Source organism: Bos indicus x Bos taurus, chromosome 5, assembly GCF_003369695.1.
Source record: "Bos indicus x Bos taurus breed Angus x Brahman F1 hybrid chromosome 5, Bos_hybrid_MaternalHap_v2.0, whole genome shotgun sequence".
NCBI classification, from domain to species: Eukaryota; Metazoa; Chordata; class Mammalia; order Artiodactyla; family Bovidae; genus Bos; species Bos indicus x Bos taurus.
In genome coordinates this window covers 79,855,644-79,863,244 of record NC_040080.1, presented here as the reverse complement: position 1 = coordinate 79,863,244, position 7,601 = coordinate 79,855,644, and positions in this window count along the sequence as shown.

Sequence of the window (7,601 nt, the reverse complement as noted above, 5' to 3'; positions counted from 1 at the left end):
CTGATTAAATTCTTTGCAGCTGAAGATGGAGAAGCCCTAGTCCATGGGGTCACAGAGGTCAGACACAACTGAGTGACTGAACAACAACAGTGAGATAACCAATTCCAATTTAACTTCAAGTAGATTACAGAAGGGCCTACTTTTCATTTTATTAATAATATTTACCTTTTTTTACTTTTCAAAAAATGTGCTTTGGCATACATTTATTCATTATTTCATTTTGATCCTCAACACAATCCCACTCAATAGATTACATTGCTCAGTTTTTACAGATAAGAAAACTAAAGTAATAGAAAGTGAAAGTGAAGTCGCTTAGTCTTGTCTTACTCTTTGTGACCCCATGGACTGTAGCCTACCATGCTCCTCCATCCATAGGATTTTCCAGGCAACAGTACTGGAATTGGGTACTGGGTAATGGGTTGCCATTTCCTTCTCCAGAGGATCTTCCTAACCCAAGGATTGAACCCAGGTTTCCCGCATTGTAGGTAGATGCTTTACCGTCTGAACCACCAGGGAAGTCTAAAGTAATAGAGGTTAAGTGATTCATTCACTCAATTACATGATATTGATTCTAGGAGTATGTGGACACTGCTTGGGAAAGATATTTATTTTTGGATTTTTCACTTCAGAAATGGTTACTGAATATTTATAAAATACATTTTTTAGCCTCTATGTAGAAAACTAGTAGCTTTTATTTCTTTTAGAGCTATTAGTATGAATTACAATTTTAACAGATTTTGTAATTTTGAAACGCTTTCATTAAAAATTAACAGAAAATATTAAACATTATTTTAATATGCGTTTGGATTCTAATTTCAAGCCATTTGTTTTTGCTATGTAAACTCTTTAGTTACTCTTTCTTTCTGCTTATTTATTTCTCTTTTGATAGTCAGAAAGGTTATATTTTATAGTGCTATTTTTATATAATCCCATTAGCATCCTCTGAATTTTCTTTCAGGTAGTGCCTATTGGTTATTCCCTGTGAGCACCAATAAAATTAACATCATTTATTTTCTCCTCCTTCTCTTTCTCTTCTGTACTTTCCAATTTAAGTAAATACTATTTTCTTTATTAATGCTTAGTTTTTTCTTGGTTATTTATACTTTATTTGGGCATTTTTATTTGGTCAAATATGTAACATTTTTCTTCTACCTTTCTTTCAACTTTTGTCATAGTGTTAGTGTTACAGTTACAAATGCAATCTTTTAGTTTGTCTTCAAAGCATCTTTTTGCTGCTTAACACTCCTCCAGTGATTTTATTATGAAGGGCTCATGGCTACATAATTCCCTGTATTTTTTTATATTCCTATAGCTTTAATACTTGAATTACATTTAACTGGCTATGAAACCCTTGGCCCACATTCTCTGTCTTTGTGTATCTAAATGCTACTCTACTCTTAAGTCTAATGCTAATCTAATTTTCTTTACTTGTTAATAGTTGTCTTTTTCTTCAACATCTAGAAAAATTCTTTTTCTTTCAAGTCTAACATTTTTCTAAAGCCACAGAATTGATTATTCCAGGTATAAGGTAATCATTTCAACATGTAGATTTGAATTTTTTTAATTACAGGAAACATGATTTGATTTATAATTCTAAGTATTAGTTTGATTTCATTGCTTTTTCTTCTCTAGAAACTGTAATTTTATATATACATATATATGATATTTTGTCTATTTCCTATAATTATGTCCTACTCCAATCTTCTTTACCTTTTCCTGAAATTTTTTAGGGAGGTGATTTTTCCAATTCTACCTCTAATCCCTTTGCCGTATTTCCAGTCTTATTTATTCTCTGTTAGGTACCTTGTTATTTGGCCTTTACTTTTGAAATAATTTTTCTTTCTTTTTTTTCAATATCTCTCCTTCAGTTTCAATTTAACATCCTCCTACTATTTATCTATTTTTACCCTGAGTTTTCTTAATTTCTAATTTTGATGTCTCTTTATATCTTCAGTTGTTTTTTAATTTTAAATTGTATTAATGTTATGTTTTTGAAATCAAGCAGAACCCAAAGGGCCCCCTCAAGTACAAAAGTCCCTGCACGTCCCCTGTCTTTTGTTTGTAGGAAAGCTGAAATCTCCCAGGCCTTCCAGAATCACAAAAGAGCACGTTCAAGCAGTTAATGATTAGGAAAATAGAGTCACAGAATCTTTCAGTGTCTGCTACACATTCCTGAGCTGTTCTGGACATAACTATAACTACCACCAGAGGGGGAAAGCTAACTTCATGATGACCAGACTGTAGCCATGACATAATCTTCTCCATCTATGACTAGCACAGTTCCAAGCACTAGCCTCAAGAAAATGGGATGAGAATTATTGCACATAATAATCTATATCTTTGTGAGCATCAACCCGTGGCGGATTTATGTTGCTGTATGGCAAAACCAATGCAATATTGTAAAATTAGTCTCCAATTAAAGTAAATGAATTTACATTTAAAAAATTATGTTTTCTTCTGCTTGCATATATAAGCAGGCATCTAAAATTATCAGCAAAGAGATGTTACAGGTCCATGTCAACATCTTCCACTTTAAGAATATAGTGCCATATGTCAACATGAAGAAGTTACAGATGTACCTTCACCCCTAATCCAATTAAAATAGAATGATTTCTGACAGTGGGGATTTGTAAGCAACAACTTTGTCCCTTTCCTGTTGCTCATTTTTGTTTCCCCTCAAACCCTGTAGAAATGAGATCACTAAGCAACATTTAACCTAACTCCTAATTAAGCTCTACTAAATGCACACAATGCCTTGCCTAACCTGTTTCTTCTTTCCCTAGACTGAAAGAAGGAGAAATGAAGAATTAAGCAGTTAAAGAGTGATTATCTGTCTATCCTAAACTTCCCTCTTAGCAATTCTTCAGGCAGACCATGTAACCAAGAGAACATCTGAAGAAAGATCATGAGGAGTCAGTGAGCCTGGACACAGTGGAAATGATGCAGAACCCAACATTTTGCCTCAAGAATTCACTGAGATTGTTTCTGCCTTTTCCTGTTAAAAACTCATGGCTGAGTAGCACCTTTGGAGTTGGTTCTGGGACATGAGCCCATCTTCTTCCCAGATTGCAGGTCTTCTGATTAAAGCAAACTTTCCTTTCTACCAACACTTGCCTGTCAAGTGTAGGCTTTTGAGAAGCTTGCAAGGCTGAGTTCAATAACATTTTAGTATCCCTCTGCTTTATGACTAAGTTTTTAGAATTTTCTTGCTATTGCTGAAAATTTCTGAAAATGTATAGAAAAGAATAGTTTTATATAGATATTGGAATTTAATTTTTCTCATAGTTTTTGCACTGTATTTTTCTAAAACAGCAATAGCCGGAGATCCTATGCATTGAGGGCAGAGAGGCCTTTGTGAGGCTCATCAGATTTCTCAGATCAAGGGCTTGCTCTTGTTACACTGAAGGGAAGATTCTTTTGTAAGTGGAGCCTTTCCTTTGTCTTCTAATTTTTAATTATTATCCTGTTTTCTAGAGACCCTGAGATTTAAGTACTTTTTTCTTTTTTTTCTAACATTTAGGTTCCCAGGATTCCTTAGCCTTTCAATATGCCTCCTCCTTTACAAGCAGTTGAATAACTTCCCAAGACTGCCAGTACTCATTCCGTGAACTCTCCACTCTTCTTTTAACCCAGCATTCACAAATGCTCTGACTTGCCAGGTCCAGATCTCTCAGTATTCTCTAATCAAGGTGAGGACCTTTCCTTCTGGAGGTGAATCCTCGTTGATGCTATTTATATTCTACCATTATTAAAAGCCTCTCTATACTTCCCTTTCTTCTGATGACCTGATCTGAATCTTGGTTCCTCTGAGTCATAAAGCCATCTTTCCCATTCTTGAGATTTCAGTCTTCTCTGTTCCCCCTAAACATTCTAGATGTGGACTGTTGATATTTCTGGTTGGTGGCCAGAGGTATGTGTAGATTCTAATATATACAGCCACCATTTTCCTCTTTAAATTTCTTTTCCATAGGTTCCTTGAGTTTAGTTCAGTTCAGTTCAGTCACTCAGTCATGTCCGACTCCTCGAGACCCCATGAATCTATTCTAAAAGCATCAAAGCAAATTAAGGATCAGGCCCTTAGTCCATTTTACACACTGATGAGGGAGGTGTTGTTGTGAACTGCTGAAAACATCAGGTCCAGATTTGCCTGACTTCCCATGACTTGTGGCTCTAGTGCCTGGTTCTTCAGAGGAATTACCACTTACAGCTCTGAAGGTTGCTCAAGGCAATACCCTCGGCATGGATTAATTTTATAATGGGAGAGAAAAGCTAGTTAATTAAAATATAAAACTTATCCTTTTATGAGGATGGCCTGTGTAAGCAAAAATAAAAATTTTTAATATTAGGCTTAATTTTCTTTACTGAAAATAAGGGAAGAGACTTCCCCTTTTCTTTTCTTAGAGTATTTACTTTAGAATATTTGTAGAGGTAAGTTCTTTCCAGTGTCTTTGAAATGCATGTAAATCTTTTAAAAAACTAAATAAGCCTCTATGGCAACCTGCTCCAGTATTCTTGCCTGGAGAGTCCCAGGGACGGAAGAGCCTGGTGGGCTGCTGTCTATGGGGTCGCACAGAGTCAGACATGACTGAATCGACTCAGCAGCAGCAGCAGCAGCAGCAGTCAGCTTAATGACCCAGAAATGTCTTTCTCAACGACTTTGGTGCTATCTCTTTGAAAAGTAAACATTTCAGGAGACAGTGCTCTTTTCCCCTCTAGATAAAAAATTTCCTCCTATCATCAAAATAAAAGTTTATTTTTCCATTTTATAAAACCAATTATTAATTAACCAGATGGCACCCACCTGCCAGGTGAATTTAGGATGAACATGTGTAAAAAATGGTGTTGTCAAGTTTGCTTATTTTTACTTAAGAACTAGTTATTTTTCTTGAGAACAGGAATGTAATAGATTGTATCAGCTTGGTGAGATTTCTTTCTGTCTTTAAAAACCTTTAGTAAATTGACTATAATTTGTATCACATTCTGGTTTTATGCTTATTCAATAATAAAATTGTTTTCTTTCTCTTCTACCTTTGTGGAAAGAGTCTCTGGGTTAGGAAAAGATTTTGTTTTCAATTCTGTATCTTCAACACCTGAATTATGATTGCTATTTATGTCCCTGAAATTTAAGATATCCTTAAAATTTCATTCCGCTTACTTATGTTTTGAGTCTTTGCTCATTAAAGTATATAGATATAGTTATAGGTAAAGAATGTTTCCTGCCATTTCAGTAAACAAAGAATGTTGCTTGCCCATGCCATCAGCCACAGCAGCCTCTCCCATGGGCAGAGCACCCTGCGGGCAATTCAAGATGAAGAGAAACAGGATAGTGGCCCTGGATAAAAAGAGGTACGACCTAAGGAATTATTTCAATGAGGCTAGACTCTTGCATTTTCCCATACATAGAAAAGTACTAAAATCATTACTTAAGATGTCTGGCTTTTTTTTTTTTTTTTTTATGATCAGCAGTAATCTTTTGATGTACTATATGTATTTTTTTCAGCAAAAACTCCTATGTATCCTAGCTCCCCCTTACCTCTTTTTAAGAGTTTCTCAGTTATATGAGAGGCTGTCTTACAGGTTATAGTCCACAATAAGGTCCCCAAATAAAACATAACTCACAACTTTTAGGTTGTATGTCTTTTTTTCAGTCCACACAGTCATAGTGTACTGATCATAATATCATATTCTTTCCAAAATAGAATAATTCTGTTGTCTTCAACCCCAACTAATCAGCTCTCTTACTAGGTCCTCTTGAGCTCCCACTTCAACACTTGTCATTGAACATTTCCTTGATTTAGATTATCTTCCATCATGCATGATTTTGCCTTTGTGTATATATAAATATCCATTTCTCCAGCTCAAAAGTCAAGTTCTAAGGGAATAAATATCTTACTCTATTCCCCTCCTGGTTCTCTAGGGCACCCAGTATGATGTGGACACACACAAATAAATAGCTCAATTTATTTCTGATCTCCTTCAGTTTTGAGATCACACAAATAATAATAATTAAATTTCCCAGGAAAACTTGTGTCTGACCAAATTTTAAGTAAAGAAATCACATTTATATTGTCTGGTTTTATTCTGGTTAAGTTCTTTCAGTACCTGTTGCTCCAGAAGTGTTATCACGAGCAGCTCCAGTGGTGGCAGCATTTTCACCTCCAGTTGTTCCTAATTGAAAAGAATGATGTTCTCATTGGACACTGGGGTTGCTAGATTAAGGATATCAAAATACAGGGCTCCCAGTTGCACTTGAATTCCAGATAAAGAACAGTCACATCCAAATTTTTGCATGGGGCATACTTACGCCAAAAAATTTTCTTATTTATGTGAAATTCAAATTTAAACGGCACCCTTTATTTTATCTGTCAACTCTACCCTACATAAATGGTTGTGATGAAAATGCTCTAACTACCCATTCATTTGTCCTAAAATTTAAAGCCAAAGCCATTACTCAATTCACATAAACCCCTTCTGAGGAAGGAATCAGCTAAGAGTCTAGGCTAAGCTCTTGATGGAGCACCACCAAAGTGTCCAGGTGTCCTGCCCCTTGCCTCTGAACTACCAGCTGGGCTGGAACTAGAGAAAGATGATTTAGCTGTGATGCCACTGCCAGTTTGAGTGGTAGTTCCAACAAATTCTACTATTACGCCTGATAAACAGAATTGGGAGAGTATATATATATTATTGTTGGAGAAGGCGATGGCACCTCACTCCAGTACTCTTGCCTGGAAAATACCATGGACAGAGGAGCCTGGTAGGCTGCAGTCCATGGGGTCACACAGAGTCGGACACGACTGAAGTGATTTAGCCACTAGCCATATATTATTGTGCTTCCCAGATGGCATTAGCGGTAAAGAACTTGCCTGCCAATGCAGGAGACTTAAGAGATGTGAATTTGATCCCTAGGTTGGGAAGATTCCCTGGACAAGGTCATGGCAACCCATTCCAGTATTCTTGCATGGAGATTCCCATGGGCAGAGAAGCCTGGTGAGCTATAGCCCATAGCATTGAACAGCATCAGACATGACTGAAGCAACTTAGCACCCATGCGTATATTAATGTGACAATCCTGTACTGTAACAAGTTTGAAGGGAAGACTTGGAGAAACTAGGAAGAAAACCTTCTTCATGAAAAACATTATTCATGCTTATCCCATTCTCGATCTTTTCTTGGATGGTATATTAATAAGTAATACTAAGCAAAATCTGTAGTATTCTGAAAAAAAGAATGTCCCTTTTGACAAAAGTTATGATATCCTCTACTCACCTAACTTACCTTCAGATGCTGTCACTTCACTGCTTCGTTCTCCAGTTGTTTGACCAGCTGATGATCTGGTAGTCTCTTTCAAAATAAACAATGTATATCAAATTATATATATAAATGTCTTTAGTTAAACAGAACAGAGTTTAACTGCTTTCAAAATACTGGGACTGCCCTGGTGGTCCATTGGCTAAGACTCCATGTTCTCAACACAGGGGCCCTGGATTCGATCCCTGATTGGGGAACTAGATCCTACATGCTGCAACTAAGAGTCCACATGTTACAACTAAAAGATTCTGCATGCTACAACTAGCTCACATGCCATAACTAAAACTGGGTGC